The 16,433-nt window shown below is 47.1% G+C and overlaps 1 pseudogene; it reads left to right on the forward strand.

Annotated features, from left to right (window-relative positions):
• The first annotated feature begins 749 nt into the window (after positions 1–749).
• On the forward strand, positions 750–6,887 carry LOC119372009 (rho-related GTP-binding protein RhoA-C-like; annotated as a pseudogene).
• Positions 6,888–16,433: the final 9,546 nt, after the last annotated feature.

Below are 16,433 nucleotides of genomic sequence, written 5' to 3' on the forward strand. Positions count from 1 at the left end.
TTTGCAGCTGATTTGAACGAGTTTTGGTAAGACGCGCTTATCAAACAAACGTGAAATCGATGCAGTTTGCGGCACTGACATGGAACGCTACATCTGTGCGCAGCGGTGAGCGCACGACGCTTTGCTAAAACTGTCAAATACAGCCTGTAAAGCTGCAGCGTCGCAGCAAACCAAGAGATCTAGCGGTCTTCAGCCTCTTTGAAGAACAAAGGCGCTGCTTGAATGCTTTGAAATGCACCCCACTACCCACGCCTCACGAAGAACTAAACTGAAACTGCAGAAAAAGATCCATAGGCAGTTCGCTAGCTAACGCTATCCAATCCGAAGCCTGTACTTCCCATCATTCCCATGGTGGTTGAACGATCGCAGCGCCAGTTTCCTCTCTAGGGTATTGTATGAAACTCTATGTCCATAACTAAACATATTCAGTCACGAGAATAGCGCGCTCAACTTTTTTGTTACATTTCGTTTTCTTTTCCTCCCACCTTAACTCCATTCACTTCATGCTGTCGCATCACAGAGAGCAGCTATGCATACCTCCGCACTCAACCTTAATTTTCACCTTTCAAAAATTCATGTTTGTACAAATGAACCGGATTCTGCATAGCAGTGTTTTCCATAACTAAGTACTCTGGGACTTTAAGGTTAAGAGCTCAATGCGAACCACAGGCTTTCTTATCCTTCATGAAAGAAGGTTTTCAAGAGGCGCACGAAGAAGTAGACGAAGAAGAAAACCACCCTAGGGCGCAATGCGTTCGTGCTCGAACGGAAGACCACAGATGGCCGCGATCAGCAAAACACAAGGGATCGTCGGACACCGTGAGAGGATCGACGTGCGTCTTCTGATCTCCTTCGGCGATGGTGAGCTTGCGGGGGCCCGTGTGCCTACCGTCTTCGAGAACTTCGTCGCCACCATCGAGGTCAGGGTTGGCTCGGTCGTGTGGGACACAGCGGCGCAGGAAGACTATGACCGGCTGCGGCCTCTGTCGTACCTGCATGGATACGCGATCTTCATGTGCTTCAGCATCGACTCGCCCGACTTCCTGAAGAACAACTCGGAGTCGGAGAGCGCGGATGTGCTCCACTCCTACCCCAGCGTGTTCATCATCCTTGCGGGGAACAAGAACCTCTGCAGTCACCTGCTCACACTGCGAGATCCGGGCATGGAGAAACGGAGGCGCCCTCTTCCCGAGGAAGGGTGAACCACGTTGGTGAAGACCAACGCCGATGGCTCACCTGGAGTGCTCTGCCAAGACCAAGGACTGTGTGCGCGAGGCGTTCAACAGTGCAAAGACGGCCACCTTACACGGGTGTAGAGGCCGTGTAAAAATAGATTTATTCTGCGATATAAAATAAACCTCTTCCATTCCCCGGTGAGAAGCCACATGGGGGCTGGAGGAGCTTCTCTCGCTCCAGGGTTTTGGTCACAATTTAATCCGCGCTCTGCCAATAGCTTTCGGTTGGCTACCCCGTGCCTCCAGGAAATTTAGGAATGTTTATTCGTTACCCTGCTACGTGCTGTAGAGTACTGTCAGGACAACGAACTAAAAATCGCCAGTTGTGGTATCCCTAGGACTGTGTCGTTGCGTTCGATTCTGACCGGGCTGCCGCCGTTCAGTGCGAGTGCAAAACCTTTGTGTATTTATATATGATATGAAGGCTTTTACGTAGTGTTTCAGTGTGCCGCTCTCTTTTTTTTTTCTTTTGCACGAGGTCTAGCTTGTAACTGGGTTTTGCGAACGCTACTTTAACCACTTTCCGCTGTAATTTTGTGTCACTTGGAAATATTGTTTGTTGTCGCCTAAATGAGACTGGCTCATACCCACGAGGGGGATGGGCCACACTGACAATTATAAAGGGAAATGTAAACCCTATAAAACGTCAAAAAAAAAAAAAACAAGAAGAACGAAACGCGATGTAAATGAAAAATGAAAGAGTTAAGAAATTCAAAAAGTCGTAGGATAAAGATTGAAAAAAGAAATTTAAAAAAGAAAAAAGTTGGTTTCAGTGGTCGGTAGCATTAGCAGCGTACTCTTCCGGTTGCTTGAATGAATTTGTGTAGCGCAGTCATAATAGCACTGCGGCTTGCCCCAAACTGATCGGCTCCAAACGACAACAGGCTAGAAGTAGCAAATGATAAACCCAGCCTACCAGTCGGCATTTCAAGAAGCATTCTACGGAGTGAAGGGGAACGGCGGCATGATGGAAAAAAAGTGATCTGTTGTTTCCGGTTCATTGCAAACTATACAGGGATTAGTTAATGAGAAGCCAGATTTATGAAGGTAATAATTTAACCGGGGAATTCTGAGTTTGGAGAACAGTGCATGTTGCTTTTTTTCTCCGGGATACAGGCGGAACCCATTCTGGACGATTAGCCAGGAATTGGGTGATACAGGGCTTTGGAAAAATGAAGCTCAAAATAAATTGACGGGTAATCGATAAAAAAGAAAGCAGAACCGTTAGACAGTGAGCAGAGTCACAGTTTAAGCTAGATGACGGTGACTAATATTCAAAGAACTTGGAAGAGGAAACCGCCCTGCTCTTTCTGTTCCTTGTCGTATATCTCGCGCCACGACTTTTCTCGGGGATGTTACACGATGCACGTAACAGTAATTATTGATAAGAGTTTAAAGCAAACGTGGTGAACGTAAAATACAAAATGCACCTTTCTGCGTGTAATTATTCTTGAATGGCGCAGAAAATTAAAGAGTGTGCCACAGACGCTCTAGTGGCTAAACACCTTACAAGTGTAATAAGGTAAAAAAATAATTGTGGCCAAGATTGGTTGGTAGGTGCCCAGTCGCGTCATGGCTCAATCCACGGCAGGCCATTTTCAATAAGTTGGGCGGCTGTAGGTTGGTTACTCGGTTCCCTGCTTGCAAGGAAGCGACTATAAGGGTCGTTGTTTTTGTTGTTGTTGTAACCTCTGCCACATGGCTCATACCCACTCCGTGGGATTGGCCAAGAATTGACCTTATGAATTTGTTTTTTTTTTGTATTTTGAGTATTGAATCTCAATACAAAACTTCTTGGTCCTCGTGTTGCAGTGCTACCAAAGGCAGCTATGTATCGACTCCAATTTTCACATGTTCTTGCCCTCTTAATGGACCCTAATTTAAAAAGAATAATACACAGTCCGCGCAAGGGCGTTTACCGCAGCCTAAAGGTTGCTAAATGATGTTAAGTTCACTTCATTGTGAGCCACAGGTCCGCGAATTTGCTTTTGAAAGAAAGCTTGATAGAAGTAATGGAAGACGAAAGCGGCCCGGAGAAGCGGCGAAGTCTGTGCAGGCACATTACTGACAAGGTCCACCGAATATCGGCATTTATTATATCCCTGGCGGAGGGCATTTTGTCAAACCCGTAAACTGGAAGTGTCAATTACGAGGCTGCGCTGTCGTGTACCGAAGCTAAATTTCTAACAACACAGGTCTGCTCAGGCACCTTCTCCACTGTGCGCATTCTGTGGTGAGCTGGAAACTATCGATCATTCCTTTCTGACCTGCAGGCGATATACTACAGCACGAAAAAACCCTTTTGGAAACACCTTCACGTGCTATTGGAATGAATTTACCTGTGCCTGTGATTTTGTCTTTTGGAGCCTATATTTCTGGATTCTCCAGTGCGAAGGATTGCGTGGCTGTGCGGGATTACCTCAGTGAACCCAATCGGTTAACTAGCTAATCTATATTATTATCCTTCTCTGTCGACACATGTATATATTTAAAAATTAGGCTATTGATTTATTTTATTTTAATATCTATTACTAACATTACATTTTGTTTTCCTTGTTTCGTTGTCTTCGCCTTGTCGCGCCATTGAGAGCAGTAGTGCATCCACCCGAACTCGGCCTTAACTTTCGCGTTTTAAAAATTTAAGTACGAAAAAAAAAGAACCGGATCCCGCATACCAGTATTTTTCATTAATAAGTAATTACTCTGGGCCAGGAAGGTTTCTCAGAAGGTCTGCTTCAAGATCACCTCGGTCAATTCCCTGCTCACCTTGTAATTTCTACGAAAGCAACGCAAATTCTTCAGAAGGCCGGAGTGGGCATCTTCTCCAATTAGCTCAATTGGTATTTTGCTCTCCGACTGCCCGACTTCACCCCAATATTTCTTGCAGAATTTATGTCAACCACATTGGCTGTTAGAAAACTAAATTCTCAAAAATGGCAAGTTATCATTATTACAGATGCCTTGTTGGTTTGTACGCATTTAACGTCCGCAAAACAATCACATCTACTCAGGATATTTTCAGGCTTTGTACCACGTAGCATATCAGAAGTTCAGTTGGTATGGGTCCCCGGGCATGCTGGAATCTTTCTAAATGAAGCAGCTGACTCACTCGCTACGGCGTCTTTAGATGATCCGGTGTTACATGTAGCACCCATTTTTTCTTTCATTACAGGATAGATATTCAAACCTGTTATTAAACAAAAAACACTGAAACAGCTCTCATACAACCAGAGGAGTACCGGCACTTACAGTCCCCATGGAACACCGCCAAATGCCTTTCACGTGGCCGATTGCCTTTCGCGAGGTGACCCTCGCAAGCTTTCGCTGTAGAGTTCCCCGGTTAAATTATTACCTGCATAAATCTGGCTTCTCACTTACTAATCTCTGTGCAGTTTGCGAACTGGAAACGATAGATCACTTTTTTTATCATGCCGCCGGTTCGCTTCACTCCATAAAATGCACCTTGAAATGCCAACTGGTAGGCTGGGTTCACCCTTTACTACTTCTAGCCTGTTGTCGTTTGGAGCCAATCAGTTTGGGGCAAGCCGCAGTGCTATTATGACTGCGCTACACAAATTCATTCAAGCGACCTGAAGAGTACGCTGCTAATGCTACCGACCACTGAAACCAACTTTTTTTCAACACGAAAGTGTCTTATGCCGGGGCCCACCAAGTAATTCCGTCACGGTTATGACGTTAATAAAATGGACGCCAATGGGTGAGAAAGAAAAAGATCCGCCGCTGGAAATCGAACCCACGACTTTGCGGCCGCGGCGGCAAGCACCCGACGCTCAACCGACTAAGCCAACTTGGCAGAGGCGGACACCCCACGAACGCGCCTTATATCTTTCACATATCCTCTTTTGCACGGAGCTCTCTGTTGGCGGTATAGGTAGGCGGGGCGGAGCGGGGCGGTGCCGCCGTCTGTGAGAGGTAAAAAGAAGTAATGCGTCAAGATCGACATTTACTAGCGCTTACTCCGAGATTGCGCGCGATATCAGAGGTAATGGTTAAAGCGGGTAAAGCGTCTCGATACCAGCGAGGGACACTGGCCACGCTTGCGTCGCCGAGCGAACCTAGACGCAGTTACGTTCTTTGCCTTTCGCTTCTTGTTAGCGTGCGCCTTCTCATCCGAGTAGTGCAAGTTTCACGTGCATTAACGGGATTTCTCCGCCGCCGACTGCTTCGATTGCGAGAGCACCGACTAACAAAACTGCTGCAATACGCGTTGCAAAAAGGACGCGATTTCGACGGGCGAATGTCGTGCCATGGTGGAGCGAGACAGAGGCCAGAGGGACGCGCGCTTTTGCGGTTCAAGCTAAGACCCTCTGCCTCCCGTGTTGCTGAAGCGCAGTGTGGTAGTGTATGCGTGAACACAGGCGTCGGTAACTCATTACTAGTTAGCGCACACCGTGCCGCTTCTCTCCTTAATTGACGACGTTTTGAAGAAGTGGCTGAAGTGCATATCGGGTACCAGTGTTGATTATGAGCTTGTTGATGTCATCTTTACGCGCGATTCACGATTCGCTGATTCCAAATATATGTTCACAACTTCAGCTACCACAACGGTTTAATCATGATCATGGGCGTTAGTCGTCGCGATGAAGACATGTAACTAGGCGTCTACATGGGTGCATACATTGTACAAGCTCTCATATATTGTAACGTATTGCAAGAGGGGTCACACAAACACTGGTTTTATTATGGGCGAACTTGTGCCCAGAAAAGTAGGTGAAATAAATGAGAGTCCGCTAAAGCGTTCCACACAAGTGTCTGTTCCCGAACACACTTCTTCGTCGCCTCGCAGATCAGCCGCACTGTCTCGAGCCCGTGCACGAGGAGCGCCGCGGTGCCACAAGAAGCGCGCGCAGGCGCGAGACATTGTAGACGCTTACATAGCGGCTCGCTGATCCTCTTGTTGGAAAGCATATTGAAAGCAGTCTTTGCGGCAATATCACTACACAATAAGCACTAATTCTGGGAAGACACGTTTCACTTTCGTGTTATACCGATTCCTATGCCGGAGGGATCAGCCATGTTTCTTTCTTTTTAAATTTCTTTTTTCATATCCTATAATACTTCTTGAATTTCTTAACTCTTTCACGTTTTATTTATATCGCGTTTCGTTCTTCTATCTTTTTTGATATTTATAGAGTTTACATTTCCCTTTATAATCGGCGATGTGACCGATTCTCTTCGTGGGCATGAGCCAGTCTCCTTTAAGCGTCAAAAAAAAAAAAGAAACAAAACAAAACAAGACCACACATGGTCGCGATCAGAAACTTTAACCGTTGGTGATGTTGAGGGCAGGAGACGCGTCTTCTAAACGTCATACGCGACGGTCAGCTTACGGGGGACACTGAGCCCACCGTCTTCGAGAACTACGTCGCCACCATCGGGGTCACGGCTAGCGGAGCCTTGTAGGACACGCCGCGAGAAGAGTATGACCAGCAGCGGCCTCCGTCGTACCTGGACAGAGACGTGACCTTGATGTGTTTCAGCATCGACTCGCCCTACATCCTGAAAAACAACTCGGAGTCGGGGAGGCCGGAGCTGCACCACTTCTGCCCCAGCGTGTCCACCATCCATGCGAAAAAGAACCACCTTCGCAGCGACCTGCTCACACTGCTAGATCCTGCCATGACGAAATAGGTGAGCGCTCTTCTTGAGGAAGGGCGTACCATGTCGGTGAAGACGAATGCCGACGACTGACCTGGAGTACAATGCCAAGACCAAGGACGGTGTGCGCGAAGGGATCGATAGTGCAAAGACGGTCATCTTTCCCAGGTATAGACGCCGTAGAATATTAAATTTATTCCGTAATATAGAATAAACCTCTTCCAGTCCAGGGTGAGAAGCCAGAGGAGGGCTGGAGGAGCTTCTCTCGCTCGTGTGTCTTACTCGTATTAATGTGCGCGCCGCCAACAGCTCTCGGTTCGCTATCACGTGCCTCCTGGAAATTTAGGAAGGTTTATATGTTATAATGTTGTTGTACCTCAGACACTTAACACAATCCACCCCGGGGGATCGGCCATGAATTGGATGGTGCCCTGATTAAGGAAATTATTTGCTTGCTGAAGGACTAGGTTTAGAAATAAATACTTTAGATGTAACTCATAACAAATAAAATTCATAAATAGGGCGCTACTGAATCGTACCGTAAGGTGAAGGAAGAAGGAATCCCTCGCTGCCGTAGTACGCTGCTGTTTTGTTGCGTTTGATTCTGACCGGACCGCCGCAGTTCAGCGTGAGTGAATACAATAACCGTGTGTATTATTTGTATAAGGTGTTTTTTTAAACAATACAGATTTTTGATAAAAATTCTGTGACATTCAGACGCTGTCATTTTCGCACAAGAAATCTATGTCGAGGCGGAAATACTTTGCCGCAACTAAAATGAATTCGACGCGACCGATTAACAAACACTTGTTAATTAACTGTTTATTTATTCACTTGAGGGCAGTCATTCATATTAGAAAGTTGTGTGTGCGTGCCAATTTATGGCATACCCACATTTTCGAAATCGCAAACGTTTCACGTAATTCGAGGTACTATTCATCAGCGAATTTTAAGGCCGATATTGAAAATGATGGCACCCGGCGCGCAGGATACGCGGCCTATGTTACGTAAGACCGGAACTACCCGCGACAAAGAAGTGACGAAATTTGAATGAAGGTGCGTCAAAGCAGAATCTGGTCAGGAGAATCGGCAAGCGTTCTGGAATGCACAAGTAGAGAGCTTATTCTTTGGGAGCGATGTGTAGGGCTTGTCTCTTCCTTTCTTAAACTGTAAAGAGGCGGGAAAAACTACTTCGCCTGTCTGCAAGAAGCGCCGCAGTGGCTGGCCCCGAGTTTTATGCTTCCCAGAGGAAGAAAAGGCTGATATTTCGGTTTTCTTGTGCACAGCTCGAGAGAAACAGATAAGCACCAAACACCGCACGCAAGGGTAATGCGATCCGCTAGCGCAAGAGATATTACTTGCAACTTTTCACGGAAAGAAACGGCCACGACACACCTTTATTCAAATTTTGTCACTCCGTGTCACGGGTAGTTCCGGTCTGACGTAAAAGAGTGGGCGCGTTTCGAGCGCGCTGGGCGCGATGAGTTTCGATATCACCCTTAAAATTCGATGATGAATATCTCGAATTACGTGCAACTTTTGTGATTTCTAAAAAATGGGTATGTCATAGATTGCCATGCACTACAACTTTTTAATATAAGCAACTGTCTTCAAGTGAATAATTAAAAAAAGTTAATTAACGGGCTTTTCTTAATAATAATATCTGGGGTTTAACGTCCCAAAACCAAGATATGATTATGAGAGACGCCGTAGTGGAGGGCTCCGGAAATTTCGACCACCTGGGGTTCTTTAACGTGCACCTAAATCTAAGTACACGGGCCTCAAACATTTTCGCCTCCATCGAAAATGCAGCCGCCGCGGCCGGGATTCGATCCCGCGACCCTCGGGTCAGCAGTCGAGCGCGATAACCACTAGACCACCGTGGCGGGGCAACGGGCTTTTCTTAACTAGTCGCAACAGTGTAATTTCATCTGGGGTAAAGTATTTTCGCTAGACGTAGAGATCGTGTGCGAGAACGACAGAAGCCTTACTCTCACAGGATTTTTTAAAAACCTGTATTGTGTAAAAGAACACCCTGTATAATGTATGTATAATGTATGTATGTATGTATGTATGTATGTATGTATGTATAGTGGTTATAATCAGAACTCTTTGTTGGGCTAGTTGGTGCATGTTAACAGAAGGAATGAGGCGCCAACGAGACAAACACAAGGAATGACACGGACGAACGCCTACTGACAACTGATTTCTGACAACTGTTTTCTTCGAATAAACAATCAGTTGTCAGAAGGTTTCCGTCCGTGTCACTTGCGTTTGTCTCGTTGGCGCCTTATTGCTACCGGTAATCCGCAGGCCTTCTCTATACAGCGGGCTCCAAAATTATTTGGTGGTTAATTTCCTTCCTCCTCCTCCTGGCACATTAAGTACCGAATTAATATTTTCCTGAACCATGTGTATTCTTTCGCAGTCATGTTTATTTTTCACGACCGATCACTTATCGCTTTCATCAAAATAAACTCAATCCATTAAATGTTCCGGCGTACGTTTATTTGGCTTGATAAATCAACTTCAATTTTGTGTAGTTTGCCGATAAGCTTTATACAATTTTTTGCTGCACATTACCACGTCGAACACCGTCACTCAGTACCATTGGTAACACTATTTTTGTACATGGACTGCCATGGTACTTGCTCGATCGCTTATAACGAAAAATTCGCAGTTGTGAGAACAGCGCATGTTTCGTTCTGTTTGATTCCGTTTTCCTTGTTTTCCTCCAGATTTGGCGCTTTTTCACCACATATTACCACGCTGAACACTAACTCATGTCTGATAACATTCTTTGTTATCCAATGACGTTGTACTTACTCGATCGTTGACGCTAACAATTTTTAGTTGTTTTTGTTCCTCAGACACTGGGCACAGCCCACTTCAGGGGATATGTGCGAGAACAGCGAACGCCTTTTATTGCGATAGCAATTATATGGACAGTCTCGGCTGGATTTTGCCGTCGCCGCCGTCAGGCACCGTATATATATATATATATATATATATATATATATATATATATATATATATATATATATATATATATATATATATATATATATATATATATATATATATATATAGACCTTATGCAAAATTGCTGCCATCTGTCGGAGGTTTGACGAAACTACTGATTCGGCGCCATGTTGGAGGCTTGTGTCCGAATCGTATTGCTATCGCTGCTATAACTTCTTGCTTGTATCTGCGTTGATAGTCGGCAATCGGGGCATAAAAATGCCAGACGAGCCTGTACATGTTACCGGCATTTCCTAGTTTTTACGTTGGCAATTATTACGTGTGAAGAACTACCTCGCAACGAGAAGAAGGTACATGTTTGTCACCGAGTCACATGTAAGCCGGTCATCGCTGAGACTGAAGCTTTGCGCTTGGTTATAAATTTTGTCTGTTTTTAGTGTAGCGAGTGAAGTGTTGTTATATAGCTATCGGAATATCATGCGTGTGGTGTAGGATTTTTGGGAGGAGGCATTGGCGCGCGACGCGGCTGAGCACAGCGATGACGGTAAGAAAGTGCTGTTGACCCATTTCATAGTGTATTTCATAAGGAACAGCTACGTCGACCTAATGTATAGTGCATCTTATTTAAAAAAAAACCGCTGTCCTGTTTGTTGTTTTTGAAACAATGTAGTCACTGATGTATGTTTTGCATGGAGCTACCGCACGATTAAAATGTAAGAAAGGCCCGCAGGAGGATCGAAAGGTGGGCCAGTTGGTAATTCATTTTCTTCGTTCATCGAACTGGGAGCGCAGAAAAAGACACAAAGGACGAAGCTTATATGTTCCTCGCTTATGTGGTTCCTCGCTTCGTCCTTTGTGTCTTTTTCTGCGCTCCCAGTTCGCTGAACGAAGAAAAAGAAAGGTCCGCTTTTCACGCACGTGAAAAGTGAACATGAAACGCGTTAGTTACTCCAAGAAGTAGGCGCCGATTAGCTAGTATTTTATTGAATTGCCTTCCGACATGTACTCGTAAACATAGGCGTGCGCACAGGGGGGGCAGGGGGGGGGCGGCCGCCCCCCCTAATCACTTAAGAGGGGGGGCGCAAAATCTGCCCCGTACATTGACCCTTCGAGTCACCTAAGAGGGGGGGGGGGCGAAATATGCCCCATACACTGACCTAATAGGGTGGGGGGGGCGCTGCGATCAACCTTTGCCCCCCCCCTAATGGGGAACCCTGCGCACGCCTATGCTCGTAAATAACACGATCCGTCAAGAGTATTCGCGTTCACATCGTCGCTTTCGGGGCCTACTCGAGCCTTACAATTTCAACCCGTTGCAGCAAGGCAGTTTTGCGTCGCCGACTGAACGCTTACGAAACCATCTCAGCGCGCAACCAACGGTAGCGCACCGATGGTCGAATGTAACACATCTGCGGGAACAGCATGTTTTTTCAGTTTCATACGAAAAGTGCCACACAAAAGCATCTCTTAATATTTCATAGCACACAGGGGTGGATACAGGATTTTTTTCCGAAGGGCAATCAGCGTCAGCTGGGAGAACCTGACATGTGCTCTTCTTAAAGTATAAATAAAAAAATAAAGTAGGGGGGAGGGGGTGTCAGGCCATACGGGCCGCCCCTCTGAATTCGGCAGTGATAGCACATGAAATGCTTGAAAAATACGCATAGTGATGCAATACGGGCGCAAAGCACCCCGCCAGACGCTACCTTTTTAAACTACACAATCGAAAACAAACTACAAACAACACGTTCCAGCACAATCAGTTCGTTCGCTGAGAATCGATGACGCGTCTGTCTAACATGTAATTGTTATCGAAATGAAATAAACAAAGTAATGCTGTCAACCAGGGGCGTAGCCAGAAATATTTAAATACCATACTTTATCGATGTTCGTGCGTGCGTTTGTATGTGCGCGTGTATATATACGCCAGCAAATTGAAAATTTTTTGGGGGGGGTTGAACCCCCCCCCCCCTCCTGGCTACGCCCCTGCTGTCAACAGCAGCGCAGGCATGCGCGAGTAGCCGCGATGCAGCTTTGGAGCTCGTACACGAAGTCGGTTTGTCTGTTCCTGCAAAAGTACACGGCGCGAAAACTGTCTTGTTCTGGCATGACACGAAAGAGTGTTCTCGGATGAGTGCCGATGCTGTCACATACCGCATCCATTAAGAACGGCGAACGTAAATACGGCGTTAATCGTAGGCAGTAGCCGGAGCAACGGAACGATCTGCCGCTTCCCGTCGGTCGCAAGAAAATCTAATAACACACGGAGGCTAGTTTCCTAACCTTTTTTCAGCATTCCATTTTCCTCAATCTCAGCAACACGGCACACGAAAATATGTCGGCATTGCCGTTCCTCTCAGCCGCCACACGTCGATAAGTACGCTCCGTGTGTGCACATGCGGAGCGCGCTTAGCCTTCAACATGGCGGAAATGCTCACTGCGGCCACTAGATGGCAGCAATTTTGCATAAGGTCTATATATATGTATGTATAAGCCCCAAAGAAAAATAATTCAGAAAAAATCGGCAGATCCCACGTACCGTGGGAATCGACGTTATGCGAAGCATGCGCGGGTTGGTGACTATGGTTAATTTTTCACATTGAGCGAAACGTTACGGAAGGACGCTATAGAAATGTGGAAGTGGCATACGCACACTCATATGTTGAAGAGTCGCATATGTATTTTATAACCAGTTGTTTACGTGCAGTTACGTAACGATGCCAACAGCAACATGGGTGTTACCAACACCAGACGCGGTAAGATGATATGTAGTGCTTATATTCTTCAATACTGGATAGCGCGAATTCGAAGAAGACAAAGGAACGCAGATGCAGAGGACAGGCGTTACTCGCAACTAAGCTTCATTCAGCAAGGTTTCCCTAGATATATACACAGCTGAGTGGCGCGCGCAGGCGCACTGCAAGTACGTTACATTCACATTTGCAGTTGCTACAGTTGTTATCCTTATACTTGTCGGTTATGACGGAGAACGCGCGCACGTTTCACGAACCCGCATGCATGTGTGAAATGGGTTCTTGACAGTTCTTGAACAAAGTCATCATCACCGTAATCAGTGAGCCCCAGCAGCTGGACCAGACTTGTTAATCGGATCCGTCCGTGATCGCGGCTACGAGGGGTCAAAGTGCAGTGAAGTGCGAGGTATAGTACAATTAGTGTAAATTCTGGATGCCTCTTACGATGAAATCATCAATGATGTCTCCTGTCCTAGATGTGGCAGCGAGGTCTTTTGATGCTCTGTCCACATCCAAGCAGACTTTCACGCAGTATAATGACCAGGCGTTGTTGGATCATGATAAATCAATGTTGCAGCCACCGGTAATGATGGGAGGCCTGATTCTCTCGGCATATTAATTATAGGAAGCATTGATCCCGGTTTTTGCGTAATGCACGAGGTCCACGTTCCGGTCCATGTGGACGAGTGGATGGTAGATGAGCGTCTTCCAGGGGTGTTCTGTCTTCAGCTTCCTCGCTTTCCTTGCGTCCGCCGCGGTGGTGTAGCGGTTACGGTGCGCGGCTGCTGACCCGAAGGTCGCGGGTTCGATCCCGGCCGTGGTGGTCGAATTTCGATGGAGACAAAATGCTAGATGCCCGTGTACTGTGCGATCTCGGTACACGTTAAAGAATACCAGACGGTCAAAATTTCCGGAGCCCTTCGCTACGGCCTCTCTCTTAACCATATCGTAGTTTTGGGACATAAACCCCAACAATTATTATTAGCACTTCACTTGCGTGTCAGTGTGTGTGTCTTCGTGGTTACTGTGTTGGTTGAAACCCTGTATCACCTGTGGCACATACCCGCATAACATGAACTCTGGTATGCGGGTATGTAGAGAAAGGGTTTCATGACGTACGCGACAGGTATGTTGGCGTTATTGATGTCATGACCAGTGAATCGTGTTCGTCATACACTGATCCCCGGCTATGCCAATTGTGGTATATTACAAGTTATAGAGACGACCAGGAGAGCGCCCAGACGTAGGCGGCTAGATAGATAGATAGATAGATAGATACGTAGATAGAAACGACCAAAGTGCCTGAGGTTCGCTAAGAAATGCTTCGCATTTAAAAATGCTTCAGAAGCGCGGAATCGAACCAGGGACCTCTTGCTCTGCAGCGAGTGGCGCTATCCACTACGCCACGAAACGCAGATCCTCCACGCAGCTAACGGCGAGCGTTATACACACACCGTTTACCGCTGGACGGACTCAGAGACGGCCGGCGCTTATAAGCGTTTCTTCATTACCAGCGAGATGGCGCTAGCAGCGCGACGGGTGCAATTTAAAAGTCGTCGACGAGCTCGCTCGCTTCTTCTTATATTTGCGAAGGGAGAACCTGTCTGCTCGCGCGGTTTTCTCGTGGTGAGGGCAAGAGGGATGTTTAAACCTTTCACCGTGATGTCCGCGCTCATGTTACGGAGCGTACGAAAGTCACTCGAGCTCAAGAGACGCCGCTAAACGAACAAACAGAGGATGAGCGCGAACTATCAAGTGTCACAGCTCGACACTTGAAGCGCGCTAGTTTCCTTCGCTGCTTCGGCCGCCTTTGCAACAGGAGCGCCGTTCAAACTGAGAGTATCCATTGGTGAGCCTCACTTCGTATAGCATTAATTTCTTGCTATCGCATTCATTGCTTCGCCCTTGCGGCGAAACTGTGACTTTTTTTCTTCCATTTCGTTTTCTCCGTTTTCCTCCATAACTTCGTTGTCTTCGCGTTGTCGCGTCATTGTGAGCAGCAATGAATCTACCCGAACTCAGCCTTATTCTTCACATTTTAAAAATTCCTGTTTGTAGTTATGATCCAGATCTCACATAACAGTGTTTCCCATAAATAAGTAATTACTCTGCGCCATTAAGCTTAATCGCTCAGTGCGAACCATAGGCTTTCTTTTTCATCTTGAAATAATGTTTCTAAGGCACACGAAGAAGAAGAAGAAGAAGACGAAGAAGAAGAAGAAGAAGAAGAAAGAAGAAGAAGAAGAAGGAAGAAGAAGAGAAGAAAGAAGAAGAAGAAGAAAGAAGAAGGAAACCACCCTAGGAAGCAACGCGTCATGCTCCCACAGAAGACCACAGATGGCCGCGAGCAGAAAGCAACTTGTGGTCGTCGGAGATGTTGAGGCAAGCGAGACGCGTCTTCCAAGCGTGTGCAGCGATGGTGAGCTTGCGGAGGACTCTGCGTCCACCGTCTTCGAGAACTACGTCAACACCACCGAGGTCAGGCTCGGCGTGGCCTTGTGGGACACAGCGGGCAGGAGGACTATGACCGGTTGCGACCTCCGTGGCACCGCGACAGAGACGTGGTCTTGATGTGCTTCAGCATCGACTCGCGCAAGGTCCCGGACAACTCGGAGTCAGGGAGGCATGAAGTGCGCCACTTTTGCCCCAGCATTTACGTCATCCTTGCATGGATGATGAATCCCCGCAACTTCTGCTCACGCTACCCGATCCAGCCATGACGAAGCAGAAGCACGCTGCTCACCACGAAGGACGTGCCTTGACAGAAGGTAACAACGCCTACGGCTCACCTGGAGTCCTCTGCCAAGACCAAGGATGGTGCGGGGGAGATGTGCGATAGTGCAAAGACGGCAACCTTACACAGGTGTAGAGGCCGTAGAATATTAAATTTATTCTGCGATATAAAATAAACTTCATCCAGTCACCGGTGAGAAGCCAGATGGGGGCTGGAGGAGCTTCTCTCGCTCCATTGTCTGAGTCACATTATTTAACCTGTGCGATACCAACAGCGCTAGGTGCGCTACCCTGCGCATTCAGGAAATTTAGGAAGGTTGTTCGTAACATTGAAAGCACCTGCAGAGTACAATAACGTCAACCAACAAGAGGTCATTCACTACAGTTGCCCAGGGGCTGTGTCGTTGAGTTTGATTCCGTCAGGGCTGCCGCGGTTCAATGACAGTGAATGCGAAACCCTTGCGCATTGAAATTTAGTAGCACGTCGAACGCCACATAATTATAACTTCTCGTAGACACCCTCTGCAATGTGCCTCAATATCAGATCGGTGTTTGGCCACGTTAAGGGGCCCTACAACAGTTTTCCAAGTAATCATCGAATGCCACCATTAAAAGAGCCTATTGCCTCACGAATCCACTGCCGCAAAAATATTCAGAATCCGTTGAGTACGAGCAGTGTTACGTTACTTGTCGCACGCTTCAAGCGCTTTCTCTCTCCTTCGTACTCTTTCTCCTCCTTTGATCGCGCGGCTTTCTTTCACTGTCATCGCTAGCGTGGGAAGCGAGCAAGTGGCGGCATCCCGCGCGGCCGCCTTACTACGCCGTAGATCGCTTCCGTCGATTGCTCCTCAAGTAGAGAGATCGGCCGGCGGAGGAGCATGAAGGGAGCCGGAGAGGAGGGAGGGGGTGCTGCTCGCTCGAGCAGCAACCGCGAACTCCGATCATGAGGCGCGGTCGCTAGCGCTGGCGCGCGCTATCTCGGCAGACATCAGAAAACGGCCCGCTTTCTTCGCGTTTAGACAAAAGACAGCACGAAAAACCGCTTCGCTCCCTGGAGCGGAAGTATTTCCCTTACATTGCGATTTGTAGAGTTACGCTAGACCGGATAAAA

Source organism: Rhipicephalus sanguineus, chromosome 1, assembly GCF_013339695.2.
Source record: "Rhipicephalus sanguineus isolate Rsan-2018 chromosome 1, BIME_Rsan_1.4, whole genome shotgun sequence".
NCBI lineage: Eukaryota > Metazoa > Arthropoda > Arachnida > Ixodida > Ixodidae > Rhipicephalus > Rhipicephalus sanguineus.